This window comes from Vanellus vanellus (genome assembly GCF_965231255.1).
Source record: "Vanellus vanellus genome assembly, chromosome: Z".
Classification (NCBI taxonomy): domain Eukaryota; kingdom Metazoa; phylum Chordata; class Aves; order Charadriiformes; family Charadriidae; genus Vanellus; species Vanellus vanellus.
Window position 1 is genome coordinate 50,263,743 of NC_138908.1, and position 20,066 is coordinate 50,283,808.

Here is a 20,066-nt window from a genome sequence, read left to right on the forward strand (position 1 = left end):
CCCTGAGCACTGGTAACAGCAGGACTCCCTCTTTTTCAGCAAAGAGACCACCCGGAAGAGGAGCAGGCTCTTTACGACGCTGTGCCTCGTCTTTCTAGCCATGTTCGGTGAGTGTATTGAGAGTCCGTGCTGGGGACAGGCCCAGCTCCTGCGCTGCTGTGCAACAGCTGCTCTGGTAGCCCCGTGATCAGAGGTGCACTGGAGGAAGCAGAGCCGCTTAGAGCCAGGGAGAGACAGTGTGACTACAGGTGGCATTAGAAACGCTAGTCAAATACCTCTCTCTCGGTGATGTGACTTACAGCTGCTGCCTACTGCGGGACCTCACTGTCCACATGGATGCTGAGGGCAAAAGAGGTGCCACAGGTCAGTGACTGTTGTTGTGGGACAGGAAAGTCCTGCAGAGGAGCACTGTCCTGGCAGCTCTGGGACTCAGACGGAGAGTTTTTCCCTTTCAGGTGCATCTGGAGCAGCCCGTGGGCAAGCTGAATTTCCTGTGGTAAGAGCCCTCTCCTGGCCCTCAGCTCATTTGGTGGAGTATTGGGAGCCGGCCCGGTGCTCTTTGCACTCCTGTGCTTAGCAGCCAGGGCTCGTGCCTTTCCCTCTCTCTTTGCCTTTTGCTAAAGCTGGAGGTGAAGGGGAGCACTCACAAAGCGGGGAAAGAAAAGGCAGCTCGAGCACGTGTGTCTCTGCTTGTCTCTGAGCTTGGAGGCTCTGGGAGAGGCTAAGCAGGTCCCTGACAAGATGTGCTTTCCCGGCATCTGCAGGAACTTGGTCGCTCTCCAGGAAGAACAAGCCCCAGAGGTCCAACAGCTGAGGAAGCTGGTGGCGTACCTGGCTGCAGAGGCGAGCCGTGTGAAGAAGGTAGTGCTGTGCTTTTGGGAAAAAGGGCTGGGATAAGCAGGGCCCCGCAGAGGGTGTTTTCCTGGGCCTGCTACTGGGGCCTTTCTGCTCACTCCACCCACTCATCCCTTACCAGACAGAGGTTGCTGGCTTCTCTACTCTAAAGCCCCTTCCTCTGGCCAAGTTTAACTGGGCCATGTCTGGCGGTGGAGGACTGCTGAAGTGCTTGCCCCGGTGCCCTGGGGAGGCTGGTAGATCTGGCCTGGCCCCAGAGAGCAGCGAGACACAAGCGGCCTCCCAGGAGCATCTGGCCCTGGCAGGGCTGAGCCTGTCTCTGGGCTGAGCTGGGGGTGGGGGTGTAGATGAGGCTGTGGGCCGCAGAGCCACACCTGTGGCACTATGGCTGTGGACACAAATGCCCTTGCCAAGCCCTTGCTCTTCTCATCAAAAGGCATTTAGCCTGGCAGCTGTCTGGACAAGGTTTGTCTTGCACTCCCGTGTCCATTTCTGTCTTTCCCAGGAACTCGAGGACCTGCGAATGGCAGCGTCTGCAATGCCTTTGGACGAGGATGTCCGGATGTCTGCCTGGGTTTTGAAAAGCTCAGGTATGGATGCGGGCAGGCAGGTCTCATTGTGCTGGGCTCCTGCTTAGCACTCCCAAAAGGAGCCCACACTGCAAACTCGTCTCTCCGAGGCTGGGGAAGGTCAGATGAAATCACGGGTCCCAACAGTGTGCCTGCGGCAGAGCAGCTCCCTTGGGCTCACGCCTGTCCTGCCCTCAGGCCACTCTCAGGTGCCCCTGGCATACCCCTGCCAGCATTTCTACGCTCTTCCTCTCTGCTGAGCTTTCCTGGGGAGGGAAAAGCGAGTGGTCATGTCGTCCTTCGCTCTCCGTGCAGCGGGGCCTCAGCTTGGGCCCCCTGCCCTTCCCACGGGGGCTTACAGCCTCCCAGTGCCCAGAGACCTCTCTTTGTGCGGCTGTGAGAGAGACGCCGTCTGGGAACAGGGATCCCCTCCTTGCCTGCGTCGCCTCTGAGGGCACGGGGCTTGGCGCGGGACTGGCAGGCAGCCACAGAAAAGCCCTACGGCCACCAGGCCTTCCGAGCCTGGGGCCTCTGACAGTCAGCTATTCTCTTCTCCTATCAGGGGTCGCCATTGACCTGGAGATGTCACCCAGGAGCTATGCATGGCCCTGCAGCGTGTTCTGGTTCCTTTGTGATCTGAACCGTCTGGATACCTTTGTGCAGGTATGGTAGCAGAAATCACCAGTGCTGGTTTTGTTCCCCCTTGTAAGGTTGAGGGCAAGCCCTGGGGCGTCTACCCTCAGGCCAGTGGTATTGCTGAAGCCCATGGCACTGGGCGGGTGCCAGATACCTTAGGTCTCCCATGGGGCCTGGCTCGCTAGAAACTAGTGGCTTCCCCCAGGAAGCAGTTGAGCTGAGCTGAGCTGAGCTGCTGCATCCTGCCCACTATCCCTGGTGACTGCTGGATGAAGGAGCTTCTCTGATCTGGGTGTTCTGGATGAGGGGACCAAGTGCACCCTCAGTAAGTTTGCTGATGACACCAAGATGCACAGGAGTGTTGATCTGCTGGAGGGTCAGTAGGCTCTCCAGAGGCATCTGGACAGGCTGGATGGACGGGCCGAGGCCGATTGTATGAGATTCAACAAGGCAAAATGCCGTGTCGTGCCCTTGGGTCCAACAGCATCCTGGCTTGTATGAGAAAGAGTGCTGCCAGCGGGACTAGGGAAGCGATCGTTCCTTTGTACTCGGCACTGGTGAGACCCCACCTTGAATAGTGTGTGCAGTTTTGGACCCCTCACTCTGAGACAGAAAAGGAGGTGCTGGAGGGCACGCAAAGAAGAGCAGTGAAGCTGGTGCAGGGTCAAAAGAACAAGTCCTGTGAGGAGCAGCTGAGAGAACTGGGGTTGTTTAGCCTGGAGAAAAGAGGCTGAGGGGAGACCTTACTGCTCTCTGTAACTGCCTGAAAGGAGGTTGTGGCGAGGTGGGGGGTAGGACGAGAGGAAACCGTCCTGTCAAGCTGCACCAGGGGAGGTTTCGATTGGATATTAGGAAAACTTTCTTCACCGGAAGGGTTGTCAAGCGTTGGAACAGGCGGTCGAGGGAAGTGGTTGAGTGAGAATGCCCGGAGGTATTTAAAAGATGTGTAGATGTGGCACTTAGGGGCACGGTTTGGTGGTGGACTTGGCAGTGTTAGATTTGCGGTTGGAGTCGATGATCTGAAGGGTCTTCTCCAACCTAAATGATTCTCTGATTCTGTCGTTCTCCTTAGCAAGCCCCGTGGCCTCCCCCAGCTGTGATCATGCCTTTTGAGATGGGGCAAGGCAGGGGTAGGGGAAGATGCCGAGCTGCTGGGCAAAGGGAGAGCTTTCTTCATAGGCCTGACTGAGTTGCGGGGTATCAGATCTTTCATGATGGATATTTTCCTCCCCTGGGGAATTCTGCGAGCCCTCTTTCCCTGGCTGGCGAGACATCTGGACACTTCTGTCCGTTTCCCAGCAAACCACTCATTGCGAGCACAAATCCAGCCCACAGGCACTGTGCCGCCAGTGCTTCTGGCTGCACTGGCAGCAGCACGGGCCATGTTGCAGCCTCACCAACCATGGCATTGCCCTCTGCTTTCAGATGGACATTTCCCCAGGATACTGCTGGCCTTTCCAAGCATCTTGCAGCCAGGTAGACATTCGGTTGCCTGCACAAGTCCGACCAACAGCGATCACTGTGCAGCACCCCTTGAAGAAGTCCTCTGCGCTCGGGGACATCAGCAGCGCCCCCCGAAATTTCACTGTCTGTGTAAGTCTCTGGCGGGCACTTGGGGCTGGGAGCTGGTGCCGGGGAAAAGCCGTAACGGGGACTTGCTAGTCTCTGCACATCTACTGAGATTCATGTGCTGGTCTGCCCCGAGCACTGCTCTGCCCTGAGGGGACATTCCCCCCCTGAGGGGAATGCGTAAGGTGGTATCATCCCACCTGAAGACTTGCTCAGTGCCTTTTGGCCCAACGGCTCAGCTCCACTGCATCCTGCGCCAGAATGCACTGGAGCTGTGGGAGAGGGGGCAGATCGCGGGCACGGATCTGTATCCGGCATGCGTGTTTTCTCGTGGCTGAGTCGAGCCTGAGCTGCTCCTCTGTGCTTTATCTCCAAGGGAGTGGATGAGGAAGGAAAAGAAACTCTGCTTGGGACGTTCACCTTTGACATTGAGAAAGAGCCGACGCAGACCTTCCCTCTGCAGGTACGAGACGCGTATGTGGGCAAGAGGCCAGGGTAGAAACGCAGGTTTGCCAGCAAGTCAGTGGCAGAAGGAGTGTGGACGGTCCTTCCCGAGGTCGGGGCCCACCCCTGGTCGAGTGAGATGTGGCAGGAATTGGAAGGCTGAGCAGCTCCCTGCAAGGGCAGCAGCAGGAGAGCGAGTCAAAATAAAAAATGAAAAAACAAAAAACACTCCCGAGAGCCCGCCACAGCCTTGTCACCTCACGTGTGCTGCGCGCTGCCCTAAAACACACGTGTTGGGTGGCAACAGCCAAGAGGCAGCACCACAGGGGTACCCCACACCCAGTTGCATTGTGGCCGCCTCCCCGGGCCCGGGCTCTGCTGGGGAGGCAGGTGGAGGAGCTGCTGGGTGCTGCCACAGCCCATGCGCAGGAGCGCTCCCCTGCCACTCTGCCAGCACAGAGGCCACAGCAAAGGGAAGGGGTGGCGGAACAGGGACCGAGCCCCAGAGGGGGAGGGGGTGGCAAGGAGGACACTCAACATATTTCCCCAGCAGCGGGACTTTCCCTGGGCTCCGTTTCCTCACTGGGCCAGCCAGCCTCAGGTTTCCACAGTGGCCCAGATGCTCTCTGAGGCTGGGTGTTGGCTCTGCAGAGGGACAGGGGTCCTGGGTGGGAGAAGGCAAGGAGACAGAAGCTGTCCCCTCGGCTGGGGCAGGAGCTGCACCTCCCGGAGCCAGGGCCAGGCTGGCAGAGGAGGATGTGCGGGGCCTCCTGCCGCTCCTTACGCTCAGGGGTGATGTGTCTTTTTGCACGTTTTCTTTGCAGAACAAGCTTCCCAGAGCCTTTCAGTTTCTCCGCATTGTCATAGAGAGCAACTGGGGGAACTCTGGCTACAGCTGCATTTATCGAGTGCAGGTTCATGGGAGGATAACAGGAAGAATGCCATCGGCCAGGCACAAGGAGAGCTTCATCTCTCTTACGCGGAAAGGCTGAGAGACCTGGGTCTCTTTAGGCTGGAGAAGAGAAGGCTGAGAGGGGATGTCATCAATGCTTATAAACGTCTGAAGGGTGATTGTCAAGAGGATGGGCCCAGACTCTTCTCAGTGGTGCTCAGCAACAGGACAAGAAGCACTGGGCACAAACTGGAACCAAGGAAGTTTTGTCTGAGCATGAGGAAAAACTTCTTTACTTTGAGGGTGGCAGAGCACTGCAACAGGCTGCCGGAGAGGTTGTCGGGTCTCCTTCTCTGGAGAGAGTCAAAACCCGCCTGGACCATTCCTGTCCAACCTGCTCTAGGTGAACCTGCAGGAGGGTTGGACTAGATGATCTCCAAAGGTCCCTTCCAGCCCCTACCATTCTGTGAGTGTGTTATTCTACCGTCTAAATAAAAAATGAAAAAAAAAAAAAAAAACAAACAGAAAAAACCCCGAGCAAAAGAATATGGCTGTTAGTGTGGAGCAGAGCGCTGTCGTTTCACAGGCCCTCGCCAAGGCCACATGACGTCCAGGCATAGCAGGGAACCTGTGTGGGCCTGAGAGGTGTGTGGAGTCCTGGGTGGGGGGGCATGTCCAACCTAGATCCAAGCCCGTGCTGCACTCCTGGATTATGGTTTCCCAGGTGCAAGACCTTACACTTGTCCTCGTTGAACTTCACAACGTTCTTTTTAGCCCACTCTTCCAGCCTATGCAGGTCTTCCTGTGGGGTGGCTGTCCCTTCCAAAGTGTGCACTTCCGCAATCAGCAAACTTATCGGGGTACAACACTTGATGCCCTCATCCAGTTCCCTTATGAAGTTATTAAACAGCCTGGGGCCCAGTATCGGTCCCTGGTGGACCCCACTTGTGATAGGTTGCCTGTGTTTGAAAAGGAGCTTTTTACCACCCCGCTCTGGGTGGTACTGTCAGCCAGTTCCCAACCCACAGGACAGACCACTTGTCTGGACCGTAACGCATCAGTTTGCCTAGGAGGAGGCTGTGGGGAACTGTGTGAAAAGCCTTTCAGAAATCCAGGTAGGCGGTGTCCACCCCTCACCCCTCATCAACCGAGCAGGTTCCTTTGTTGTAGAAGGCAACCAGGTTTGAGGTCAAACAGGATTTGCCCTTGGTGAGTCTGTGCTGGCTTTTCCCAATCATGTGCTTCATTTGACTTGTGAGAGCCCCCAGGAGGATTTGTTCCGTAACTTTCCCAGGGACCGAAGTAAGACTTATGGGCCTATAATTTCCTAGATCCTCCTTTAAGCCCTTCTTGTAGATAGGGGTGACATTAGCCTTCTTCCGGTCTTCTGGGACCTCCCCCGATCTCCACGACTTCTCAAAAACTATGGGGAGCAGCCTCGCCACAACATCAGCAGCTCTTTCGACTCCACAACGTTTCAATCACTGCAGCCAAGGCTATCACTAAGCGAGACACTACAAAGCAGGTTTTCTTGGTTTGTGATGTGTAGCAAGTGCAGCGGTGCCTCGTTCCTGGTTGGTACCTCTCCCGTTTGTATGAGGGAGCAGTCGTCTACTCATTCCAGGAGCTTGCGGGATGACCTGTGAGTATCTGTATTGCTCTTCCAACGAACGTCTGGGTAGTTGGAGTCATCCATAAGAAGCAGGTTCTGTTGACCCAAAGCTTGCTTAAGTGACCCGCGTAGTACTTTGTTGGCCTTATCGTCGTGGTTTGGAGGTTGGTAGCAGACGCCTGCTCTAAGATCCGCCTCGGAGAAGACCCCTCTGATCTTGACCCAGAGGCATTTGACGGGGCTTCCACAACCACCGTAGCTGACTTCTATACATTCAAGGTTCTCCTTAACACAGGGTGCGACTCCTCCTCCTCTTCTTCCCTGCCTGTCTTTACAAAACAGCCTAGAGCCATCCATCACGATCCTCCAGTCACGTGAGCTGTCCCACCGTCTTTCAGTTATTCCTATCATATCCTAACCTTTCCTCCAGTTTGTTGCCCAGTCTGTGTGCATTGGTATAGATACGCTTGAGGTGTCCGGTCTTCTGGTTCTCATCCTGAGAGGCAGCTAAGGGACATTTGTTGCTGCTCTGGTTGACCTGGCTTATTCCCCAGTTGGTTGCAGTGGTGGGAGCATTGCCACTTTGGACCCTGCCGCTCAAGTCGTTCAGTTTGAGGCCTGACTCACCAAGTTGGCCAGCCTGCTGCCTCTTTGAGGCACGTGGATCCCATCCCTCCCTAGCAGGCTACAGTCATCGAAGGATGGCCCATTGTCATAAAAGCCAAACCCCTCAGGACAGCCCCAGCCACAAAGCCAGAAGTTGATTTGCATTATACCTCGATTTCTGGCTGCACCCTTTCCTCTGACCGATAAAATGGAAGAAAAGATCACTTGGGCACCAGTACTTTTTGCTCGCGCCCTCAGAGCTTTGTAGTCTTCCTTGATTCTGCCCAGGTTCCGGCTTGCGGTGTCCTTCATGCCCCTGTGAAAGAGAAGCAATGGATAGTACTCTGTGCTCTTGACAAGTTGTGGCACCCTCTCGGCAATGCCTCAGGCCTTAGCTCCCGGAAGACAGCATAACTCTCATGACTCCCTGTCAGGCCTGCAGATGGGCACCTCAGTGCCCCATAACAGAGTCACCCACTATGAGCGCTCGTTGTTTCTTTTTGCGATACCCACTGTGAGCTACTGGTACAGTTTCTCCCTGCAGACCTTGCTCGTGGGTGTCTACAGCTCTTAAGGCTTTATATCTGGTTTTGATTGTCAAACTGGAGGGTGGGGACTGAGGCAGAGATCTGCTCTTGTGGTTCACCAGTGTCCAAGGTGCCTCATTCTCTGTGACGTCCGCCACAGCAGCATCTACCACGCAGCCTTTTTAACTGTTTCCTGCAGCTCAGCCACCTGACGCAACAAATCATCAACACGTGCACAGTGTTTGCAGGCGCTTTCCTTTCTCCCAGAGAAGGGTCTGGGCACTCGTTGCAGCCTACCATCTGTACCGAAGTCTCCTTCCTTACCAGTTTCGTCTGGGTAGAAGTGTCAGGCATCTCAGGGGCTTTTGCTGTAGATACGCTGATTTTAGCTCTGAGACAAGTACCTACCATGCTGGCAGAGGACCCTGGCCAGTCGGGTCAGTCCCAGAGAAGCTCTCCTTGGTGACTGAGAGCTCGTTTTTGTTACCCTGTGTTTAAGTCCCGTCCCATGTGTGTCCCCCTCCCCGTTGCTCTGGCAATGCCCAGGCCTCCTAAGTGTTTCCTGCAAGAGCTGCCAGCTCCTTGCGGCTCTCACCGCTGCCCTGGTGAAATGCTCCCTACCTCAGGAAAACCCCCTGTCTGCTGAGATCTGCTGCTCTGTTGCGGGTCGGGCCAGCTCTGTGGCACAGCCACACCAGGTGGCCTGTGGACCCAGACATGTAGGTATGCCGGGCAGCCGGCACCAGACCTGTCCATCACTTGGGAAGTAGAGCCGAGCTGAAGCGGAGCATCCCAGGGGCAACGTGCAGGGGGGCGTGTGGAGGGATCTTCCCCCAGCCCGGGGAGCCTGGTGCTGGTGTTTGCCACAGCAGGGAGGGGAAACGGGGAGTAGCTGTGGGGCTTTGCAGAACAAGCTTCCCAGAGCCTTTCAGTTTGTCCGCATTGTCATAGAGAGCAACTGGGGGAACTCTGGCTACAGCTGCATTTATCGAGTGCGGGTTCATGGGAGGATAACAGGAAGAATGGCATTGGCCAGGCACGAGGACACATTCTGACTTCAAAATAAAAAATGAAAACCAAAAGAGTCCCCCTCGAGCAGAGGACTGTGGCTGTTAGTGTGGAGCAGAGCGCTGTTTTTTCACAGGCCCTTACAAAGGCCATGTGGCATTCAGGCATAACGGAGAACCTGGGCGGGCCTGAGAGGAGTCTCCTCTCTGGCCAGCTCCACCAGAAGCTCTCTGGACCTGTTAGGGGGTGTCTAACCCATGTCCCAGGAGGAATTCCTTGCACAACCGGGGAGAAGGTGCTCTGATGGGTTCAGAGGCGCAAGATGCTGCCGGGATTGGCTGTGTCTGGTGTGGTGGGCCAGCTCCATAACAGAGTCACCCACTATGAGCGCTCGTTGTTTCTTTTTGCGATACCCACTGTGAGCTACTGGTACAGTTTCTCCCTGCAGACCTTGCTCGTGGGTGTCTACATGGAGGTATGCCGGGCAGCCGGCACCAGACCTGTCCATCACTTGGGAAGTAGAGCCGAGCTGAAGCGGAGCATCCCAGGGGCAATGTGTAGGGGGGCGTGTGGAGGGATCTTCCCCCAGCCCGGGGAGCCTGGTGCTGGTGTTTGCCACAGCGGGGAGGGGAAACGGGGAGTAGCTGTGGGGCCCTGAGCACCAGGGCAGGAAATGTCACTTGGACTTCCCTGGTCAGGCTGGTAGATCTGGCCTGGCCCCAGAGAGCAGTGAGACACAAGTGGCCTCCCAGGAGCACCTGGCCCTGGCAGGGCTCAAAACAGCCCGGGGGCTGGGATGCACGGGATCCCGGAGGAGCTGCCAGGGGAGCCAGTGCTGCCCCTCAGCTGCACCTCAGCACTCCCCGGTGCATGGCCCGGGTGTCTGCGGGAGGGCTGCACCAGGAAACTGCAGGGGTACTCCCCACCTGCCGCCCACTCGTGGCCCCACCTGCGATGTCACAGGGATCACCTCACACCATGCGCGACCAGGCTTTGTGAGGTCAGTGTGTTGCTCAGCCACACAGCACTCTGCGCCACGACTGCCTGGCTGGCAGCGGCTCGTGCTGTCCTCGTAGCTGCGTGCGTGTGGCAGAAGCGCTTCTACCAGAGATTGGTTTGGGGTTTTCTCCGATCATCCGTGCCCCGGGCAGGCAAAACCCCTGCACCTGAAGAAGGGGCCGTAAGATAGAGGGAGAGCTTGCTGTCTCCACAACATGAGGCAGAGAAGGGCTCCCCAAAAATCACAGCGGGCACCAAGATCCCCCTCACGGCGGAGAGCGGCCAGGACCAGGGAGAATGGGTATGTACATGCGGGTTTTCTCCTTCTGGAGGACTCAGCCAGGGGGCAGCACAGGCAGAGCCTAACGCGGGGCTGGCAAGGGCTGTATGCAGAGCAGCAGCCGTGGGGCTTGGGAAACTCGCTGAAAGGCCCTGTGGCCCCCTGGGGCCAACCCCTGCACTGCTGCTGCTGGCACTGGATCAAGGTCCTGGCCAGGAGACTTGGGGAGGGCTGTGGCCCTCATGCTGCAGGGGCCTCGGGAAGAGATGGGGGGCTTTGGAGGAGGGCAGCCTGTGCCCTGTCTCCGAAGGACACGTGGCCGCTGGGATTCCCGCCCCAGGGCAGGCTGGTGCAGCAGGGCCTGCTGGGCAGCGGAGGATAGGGTGGAAGCGGCTGAGCCGCCTTGCTGCTGCTTCCCCGTCTCCTGGGAGCCTTCCCAAGGCCTGTCTTCTGGCCAAAGCCTCTGTGCTGGCAGCTCCCGCCCGCCTCGCGTGACATGGCGTGGAGACGGTGCACAAGCGGGCTCTGTCTTTTTCCTCCCACAGGCTCACCCCTGCTCAGGCGGCCCAGGGTGCCACCCAGCAAGGGCCTGCATGCAACAGGGACAGCTCTCCAGAAAATGAGAGTAAGTTCAACGCTGCTTTGCTCTGCAAAAGCCTCTGGGATGCCCCCACAGAGCTCCTCTGCACCAGAGCTGGAGGAGATGGTGCTGGCGGGCCTGTGCTGGAGAGGGCTGCATGCTGCCCAGCTCTGGGCACGGCTCTGCCCGACCAGTGCCCACCTCCCTGCAGGGCCTGACGTGCATCCCAACAGGTGTCCTCAAGAAGGGTCCTCAGGCTTTTCTCTGCTTTCTTTGCCAGGCTTGCTCTTGATTGTTTCCAGCAGTCAGGAGCTGGCTGTGGTGCCCCTTCAGGGACACGTCTACACCTGTTTCTCCACCATGTGAGTACAGCAAGTGTCCAGTGTGGACAAGGCGGGGGTTGCTGTTGGGTCATGGGGAGACTGGTGGTGCTCCAGATGTGGAGAGCGTGTGTCCTGCTGGCAGCAGTTCGGGTGCTGCCAGGGCTGGAGGAGCTGCTTGGCAATGAGAGCAAAACTCCCTCAGCAGCCCCAGTCGGCGCGCGTGTCAAGGCACGTGCCTTGGGTGCAGCAGAATGCTCAGAGTCGGGGCCAAACCTCTGTAGCAGAAGGCTTTGCATTGGCCTTGAACAGCCTCTGGCCGTGGAGAGGGGGAGGGGGATCTGTCGGGGTGGCGGGAGAGGAACAGTCAATGCCTGCTACACCACCAAGCACTGTGGAAACACCCCAAAAGAAGAGGTGTTTCATCTCAAGTGCAACCAGGTCTGCTGCCTTAGACAAAGGGAAGGCCAGCACATAGCAGAGACTGCCAAAGAGCAGCTTTCCCTTGCTGGGTCTGCTTACTTCCCCGGATCATTGAAACTCCATGCCTGAAGGTGAACCTGGAGAACCTCTTCTTTGTCAAGTTCTGCCTGGAGCGCTGAAGGGCGCAGACAGAAACCGTGCTCCTTTTGGAAGGGGCTGCTCTGTCCGCTTTCTGCCAGCAGCTAACCCGCAGAATTGGTGCTTCTCCGCTTGCAAGTGAAAATGCCCTCGTACAGGAATCTGCCCCTGTCCCTGAGCACTGGTAACAGCAGGACTCCCTCTTTTTCAGCAAAGAGACCACCCGGAAGAGGAGCAGGCTCTTTACGACGCTGTGCCTCGTCTTTCTAGCCATGTTCGGTGAGTGTATTGAGAGTCCGTGCTGGGGACAGGCCCAGCTCCTGCGCTGCTGTGCAACAGCTGCTCTGGTAGCCCCGTGATCAGAGGTGCACTGGAGGAAGCAGAGCCGCTTAGAGCCAGGGAGAGACAGTGTGACTACAGGTGGCATTAGAAACGCTAGTCAAATACCTCTCTCTCGGTGATGTGACTTACAGCTGCTGCCTACTGCGGGACCTCACTGTCCACATGGATGCTGAGGGCAAAAGAGGTGCCACAGGTCAGTGACTGTTGTTGTGGGACAGGAAAGTCCTGCAGAGGAGCACTGTCCTGGCAGCTCTGGGACTCAGACGGAGAGTTTTTCCCTTTCAGGTGCATCTGGAGCAGCCCGTGGGCAAGCTGAATTTCCTGTGGTAAGAGCCCTCTCCTGGCCCTCAGCTCATTTGGTGGAGTATTGGGAGCCGGCCCGGTGCTCTTTGCACTCCTGTGCTTAGCAGCCAGGGCTCGTGCCTTTCCCTCTCTCTTTGCCTTTTGCTAAAGCTGGAGGTGAAGGGGAGCACTCACAAAGCGGGGAAAGAAAAGGCAGCTCGAGCACGTGTGTCTCTGCTTGTCTCTGAGCTTGGAGGCTCTGGGAGAGGCTAAGCAGGTCCCTGACAAGATGTGCTTTCCCGGCATCTGCAGGAACTTGGTCGCTCTCCAGGAAGAACAAGCCCCAGAGGTCCAACAGCTGAGGAAGCTGGTGGCGTACCTGGCTGCAGAGGCGAGCCGTGTGAAGAAGGTAGTGCTGTGCTTTTGGGAAAAAGGGCTGGGATAAGCAGGGCCCCGCAGAGGGTGTTTTCCTGGGCCTGCTACTGGGGCCTTTCTGCTCACTCCACCCACTCATCCCTTACCAGACAGAGGTTGCTGGCTTCTCTACTCTAAAGCCCCTTCCTCTGGCCAAGTTTAACTGGGCCATGTCTGGCGGTGGAGGACTGCTGAAGTGCTTGCCCCGGTGCCCTGGGGAGGCTGGTAGATCTGGCCTGGCCCCAGAGAGCAGCGAGACACAAGCGGCCTCCCAGGAGCATCTGGCCCTGGCAGGGCTGAGCCTGTCTCTGGGCTGAGCTGGGGGTGGGGGTGTAGATGAGGCTGTGGGCTGCAGAGCCACACCTGTGGCACTATGGCTGTGGACACAAATGCCCTTGCCAAGCCCTTGCTCTTCTCATCAAAAGGCATTTAGCCTGGCAGCTGTCTGGACAAGGTTTGTCTTGCACTCCCGTGTCCATTTCTGTCTTTCCCAGGAACTCGAGGACCTGCGAATGGCAGCGTCTGCAATGCCTTTGGACGAGGATGTCCGGATGTCTGCCTGGGTTTTGAAAAGCTCAGGTATGGATGCGGGCAGGCAGGTCTCATTGTGCTGGGCTCCTGCTTAGCACTCCCAAAAGGAGCCCACACTGCAAACTCGTCTCTCCGAGGCTGGGGAAGGTCAGATGAAATCACGGGTCCCAACAGTGTGCCTGCGGCAGAGCAGCTCCCTTGGGCTCACGCCTGTCCTGCCCTCAGGCCACTCTCAGGTGCCCCTGGCATACCCCTGCCAGCATTTCTACGCTCTTCCTCTCTGCTGAGCTTTCCTGGGGAGGGAAAAGCGAGTGGTCATGTCGTCCTTCGCTCTCCGTGCAGCGGGGCCTCAGCTTGGGCCCCCTGCCCTTCCCACGGGGGCTTACAGCCTCCCAGTGCCCAGAGACCTCTCTTTGTGCGGCTGTGAGAGAGACGCCGTCTGGGAACAGGGATCCCCTCCTTGCCTGCGTCGCCTCTGAGGGCACGGGGCTTGGCGCGGGACTGGCAGGCAGCCACAGAAAAGCCCTACGGCCACCAGGCCTTCCGAGCCTGGGGCCTCTGACAGTCAGCTATTCTCTTCTCCTATCAGGGGTCGCCATTGACCTGGAGATGTCACCCAGGAGCTATGCATGGCCCTGCAGCGTGTTCTGGTTCCTTTGTGATCTGAACCGTCTGGATACCTTTGTGCAGGTATGGTAGCAGAAATCACCAGTGCTGGTTTTGTTCCCCCTTGTAAGGTTGAGGGCAAGCCCTGGGGCGTCTACCCTCAGGCCAGTGGTATTGCTGAAGCCCATGGCACTGGGCGGGTGCCAGATACCTTAGGTCTCCCATGGGGCCTGGCTCGCTAGAAACTAGTGGCTTCCCCCAGGAAGCAGTTGAGCTGAGCTGAGCTGAGCTGCTGCATCCTGCCCACTATCCCTGGTGACTGCTGGATGAAGGAGCTTCTCTGATCTGGGTGTTCTGGATGAGGGGACCAAGTGCACCCTCAGTAAGTTTGCTGATGACACCAAGATGCACAGGAGTGTTGATCTGCTGGAGGGTCAGTAGGCTCTCCAGAGGCATCTGGACAGGCTGGATGGACGGGCCGAGGCCGATTGTATGAGATTCAACAAGGCAAAATGCCGTGTCGTGCCCTTGGGTCCAACAGCATCCTGGCTTGTATGAGAAAGAGTGCTGCCAGCGGGAACTAGGGAAGCGATCGTTCCTTTGTACTCGGCACTGGTGAGACCCCACCTTGAATAGTGTGTGCAGTTTTGGACCCCTCACTCTGAGACAGAAAAGGAGGTGCTGGAGGGCACGCAAAGAAGAGCAGTGAAGCTGGTGCAGGGTCAAAAGAACAAGTCCTGTGAGGAGCAGCTGAGAGAACTGGGGTTGTTTAGCCTGGAGAAAAGAGGCTGAGGGGAGACCTTACTGCTCTCTGTAACTGCCTGAAAGGAGGTTGTGGCGAGGTGGGGGGTAGGACGAGAGGAAACCGTCCTGTCAAGCTGCACCAGGGGAGGTTTCGATTGGATATTAGGAAAACTTTCTTCACCGGAAGGGTTGTCAAGCGTTGGAACAGGCGGTCGAGGGAAGTGGTTGAGTGAGAATGCCCGGAGGTATTTAAAAGATGTGTAGATGTGGCACTTAGGGGCACGGTTTGGTGGTGGACTTGGCAGTGTTAGATTTGCGGTTGGAGTCGATGATCTGAAGGGTCTTCTCCAACCTAAATGATTCTCTGATTCTGTCGTTCTCCTTAGCAAGCCCCGTGGCCTCCCCCAGCTGTGATCATGCCTTTTGAGATGGGGCAAGGCAGGGGTAGGGGAAGATGCCGAGCTGCTGGGCAAAGGGAGAGCTTTCTTCATAGGCCTGACTGAGTTGCGGGGTATCAGATCTTTCATGATGGATATTTTCCTCCCCTGGGGAATTCTGCGAGCCCTCTTTCCCTGGCTGGCGAGACATCTGGACACTTCTGTCCGTTTCCCAGCAAACCACTCATTGCGAGCACAAATCCAGCCCACAGGCACTGTGCCGCCAGTGCTTCTGGCTGCACTGGCAGCAGCACGGGCCATGTTGCAGCCTCACCAACCATGGCATTGCCCTCTGCTTTCAGATGGACATTTCCCCAGGATACTGCTGGCCTTTCCAAGCATCTTGCAGCCAGGTAGACATTCGGTTGCCTGCACAAGTCCGACCAACAGCGATCACTGTGCAGCACCCCTTGAAGAAGTCCTCTGCGCTCGGGGACATCAGCAGCGCCCCCCGAAATTTCACTGTCTGTGTAAGTCTCTGGCGGGCACTTGGGGCTGGGAGCTGGTGCCGGGGAAAAGCCGTAACGGGGACTTGCTAGTCTCTGCACATCTACTGAGATTCATGTGCTGGTCTGCCCCGAGCACTGCTCTGCCCTGAGGGGACATTCCCCCCCTGAGGGGAATGCGTAAGGTGGTATCATCCCACCTGAAGACTTGCTCAGTGCCTTTTGGCCCAACGGCTCAGCTCCACTGCATCCTGCGCCAGAATGCACTGGAGCTGTGGGAGAGGGGGCAGATCGCGGGCACGGATCTGTATCCGGCATGCGTGTTTTCTCGTGGCTGAGTCGAGCCTGAGCTGCTCCTCTGTGCTTTATCTCCAAGGGAGTGGATGAGGAAGGAAAAGAAACTCTGCTTGGGACGTTCACCTTTGACATTGAGAAAGAGCCGACGCAGACCTTCCCTCTGCAGGTACGAGACGCGTATGTGGGCAAGAGGCCAGGGTAGAAACGCAGGTTTGCCAGCAAGTCAGTGGCAGAAGGAGTGTGGACGGTCCTTCCCGAGGTCGGGGCCCACCCCTGGTCGAGTGAGATGTGGCAGGAATTGGAAGGCTGAGCAGCTCCCTGCAAGGGCAGCAGCAGGAGAGCGAGTCAAAATAAAAAATGAAAAAACAAAAAACACTCCCGAGAGCCCGCCACAGCCTTGTCACCTCACGTGTGCTGCGCGCTGCCCTAAAACACACGTGTTGGGTGGCAACAGCCAAGAGGCAGCACCACAGGGGTACCCCACACCCAGTTGCATTGTGGCCGCCTCCCCGGGCCCGGGCTCTGCTGGGGAGGCAGGTGGAGGAGCTGCTGGGTGCTGCCACAGCCCATGCGCAGGAGCGCTCCCCTGCCACTCTGCCAGCACAGAGGCCACAGCAAAGGGAAGGGGTGGCGGAACAGGGACCGAGCCCCAGAGGGGGAGGGGGTGGCAAGGAGGACACTCAACATATTTCCCCAGCAGCGGGACTTTCCCTGGGCTCCGTTTCCTCACTGGGCCAGCCAGCCTCAGGTTTCCACAGTGGCCCAGATGCTCTCTGAGGCTGGGTGTTGGCTCTGCAGAGGGACAGGGGTCCTGGGTGGGAGAAGGCAAGGAGACAGAAGCTGTCCCCTCGGCTGGGGCAGGAGCTGCACCTCCCGGAGCCAGGGCCAGGCTGGCAGAGGAGGATGTGCGGGGCCTCCTGCCGCTCCTTACGCTCAGGGGTGATGTGTCTTTTTGCACGTTTTCTTTGCAGAACAAGCTTCCCAGAGCCTTTCAGTTTCTCCGCATTGTCATAGAGAGCAACTGGGGGAACTCTGGCTACAGCTGCATTTATCGAGTGCAGGTTCATGGGAGGATAACAGGAAGAATGCCATCGGCCAGGCACAAGGAGAGCTTCATCTCTCTTACGCGGAAAGGCTGAGAGACCTGGGTCTCTTTAGGCTGGAGAAGAGAAGGCTGAGAGGGGATGTCATCAATGCTTATAAACGTCTGAAGGGTGATTGTCAAGAGGATGGGCCCAGACTCTTCTCAGTGGTGCTCGGCAACAGGACAAGAAGCACTGGGCACAAACTGGAACCCAGGAAGTTTTGTCTGAGCATGAGGAAAAACTTCTTTACTTTGAGGGTGGCAGAGCACTGCAACAGGCTGCCGGAGAGGTTGTCGGGTCTCCTTCTCTGGAGAGAGTCAAAACCCGCCTGGACCATTCCTGTCCAACCTGCTCTAGGTGAACCTGCAGGAGGGTTGGACTAGATGATCTCCAAAGGTCCCTTCCAGCCCCTACCATTCTGTGAGTGTGTTATTCTACCGTCTAAATAAAAAATGAAAAAAAAAAAAAAAAAACAAACAGAAAAAACCCCGAGCAAAAGAATATGGCTGTTAGTGTGGAGCAGAGCGCTGTCGTTTCACAGGCCCTCGCCAAGGCCACATGACGTCCAGGCATAGCAGGGAACCTGTGTGGGCCTGAGAGGTGTGTGGAGTCCTGGGTGGGGGGGCATGTCCAACCTAGATCCAAGCCCGTGCTGCACTCCTGGATTATGGTTTCCCAGGTGCAAGACCTTACACTTGTCCTCGTTGAACCTCACAACGTTCTTTTTAGCCCACTCTTCCAGCCTATGCAGGTCTTCCTGTGGGGTGGCTATCCCTTCCAAAGTGTGCACTTCCGCAATCAGCAAACTTATCGGGGTACAACACTTGATGCCCTCATCCAGTTCCCTTATGAAGTTATTAAACAGCCTGGGGCCCAGTATCGGTCCCTGGTGGACCCCACTTGTGATAGGTTGCCTGTGTTTGAAAAGGAGCTTTTTACCACCCCGCTCTGGGTGGTACTGTCAGCCAGTTCCCAACCCACAGGACAGACCACTTGTCTGGACCGTAACGCATCAGTTTGCCTAGGAGGAGGCTGTGGGGAACTGTGTGAAAAGCCTTTCAGAAATCCAGGTAGGCGGTGTCCACCCCTCACCCCTCATCAACCGAGCAGGTTCCTTTGTTGTAGAAGGCAACCAGGTTTGAGGTCAAACAGGATTTGCCCTTGGTGAGTCTGTGCTGGCTTTTCCCAATCATGTGCTTCATTTGACTTGTGAGAGCCCCCAGGAGGATTTGTTCCGTAACTTTCCCAGGGACCGAAGTAAGACTTATGGGCCTATAATTTCCTAGATCCTCCTTTAAGCCCTTCTTGTAGATAGGGGTGACATTAGCCTTCTTCCAGTCTTCTGGGACCTCCCCCGATCTCCACGACTTCTCAAAAACTATGGGGAGCAGCCTTGCCACAACATCAGCAGCTCTTTCGACTCCACAACGTTTCAATCACTGCAGCCAAGGCTATCACTAAGCGAGACACTACAAAGCAGGTTTTCTTGGTTTGTGATGTGTAGCAAGTGCAGCGGTGCCTCGTTCCTGGTTGGTACCTCTCCCGTTTGTATGAGGGAGCAGTCGTCTACTCATTCCAGGAGCTTGCGGGATGACCTGTGAGTATCTGTATTGCTCTTCCAACGAACGTCTGGGTAGTTGGAGTCATCCATAAGAAGCAGGTTCTGTTGACCCAAAGCTTGCTTAAGTGACCCGCGTAGTACTTTGTTGGCCTTATCGTCGTGGTTTGGAGGTTGGTAGCAGACGCCTGCTCTAAGATCCGCCTCGGAGAAGACCCCTCTGATCTTGACCCAGAGGCATTTGACGGGGCTTCCACAACCACCGTAGCTGACTTCTATACATTCAAGGTTCTCCTTAACACAGGGTGCGACTCCTCCTCCTCTTCTTCCCTGCCTGTCTTTACAAAACAGCCTAGAGCCATCCATCACGATCCTCCAGTCACGTGAGCTGTCCCACCGTCTTTCAGTTATTCCTATCATATCCTAACCTTTCCTCCAGTTTGTTGCCCAGTCTGTGTGCATTGGTATAGATACGCTTGAGGTGTCCGGTCTTCTGGTTCTCATCCTGAGAGGCAGCTAAGGGACATTTGTTGCTGCTCTGGTTGACCTGGCTTATTCCCCAGTTGGTTGCAGTGGTGGGAGCATTGCCACTTTGGACCCTGCCGCTCAAGTCGTTCAGTTTGAGGCCTGACTCACCAAGTTGGCCAGCCTGCTGCCTCTTTGAGGCACGTGGATCCCATCCCTCCCTAGCAGGCTACAGTCATCGAAGGATGGCCCATTGTCATAAAAGCCAAACCCCTCAGGACAGCCCCAGCCACAAAGCCAGAAGTTGATTTGCATTATACCTCGATTTCTGGCTGCACCCTTTCCTCTGACCGATAAAATGGAAGAAAAGATCACTTGGGCACCAGTACTTTTTGCTCGCGCCCTCAGAGCTTTGTAGTCTTCCTTGATTCTGCCCAGGTTCCGGCTTGCGGTGTCCTTCATGCCCCTGTGAAAGAGAAGCAATGGATAGTACTCTGTGCTCTTGACAAGTTGTGGCACCCTCTCGGCAATGCCTCAGGCCTTAGCTCCCGGAAGACAGCATAACTCTCATGACTCCCTGTCAGGCCTGCAGATGGGCACCTCAGTGCCCCATAACAGAGTCACCCACTATGAGCGCTCGTTGTTTCTTTTTGCGATACCCACTGTGAGCTACTGGTACAGTTTCTCCCTGCAGACCTTGCTCGTGGGTGTCTACAGCTCTTAAGGCTTTATATCTGGTTTTGATTGTCAAACTGGAGGGTGGGGACTGAGGCAGAGATCTGCTCTTGTGGTTCACCAGTGTCCAAGGTGCCTCATTCTCTGTGACGTCCGCCACAGCAGCATCTACCACGCAGCCTTTTTAACTGTTTCCTGCAGCTCAGCCACCTGACGCAACAAATCATCAACACGTGCACAGTGTTTGCAGGTGCTTTCCTTTCTCCCAGAGAAGGGTCTGGGCACTCGTTGCAGCCTACCATCTGTACCGAAGTCTCCTTCCTTACCAGTTTCGTTTGGGTAGAAGTGTCAGGCATCTCAGGGGCTTTTGCTGTAGATACGCTGATTTTAGCTCTGAGACAAGTACCTACCATGCTGGCAGAGGACCCTGGCCGGTCGGGTCAGTCCCAGAGAAGCTCTCCTTGGTGACTGAGAGCTCGTTTTTGTTACCCTGTGTTTAAGTCCCGTCCCATGTGTGTCCCCCTCCCCGTTGCTCTGGCAATGCCCAGGCCTCCTAAGTGTTTCCTGCAAGAGCTGCCAGCTCCTTGCGGCTCTCACCGCTGCCCTGGTGAAATGCTCCCTACCTCAGGAAAACCCCCTGTCTGCTGAGATCTGCTGCTCTGTTGCGGGTCGGGCCAGCTCTGTGGCACAGCCACACCAGGTGGCCTGTGGACCCAGACATGTAGG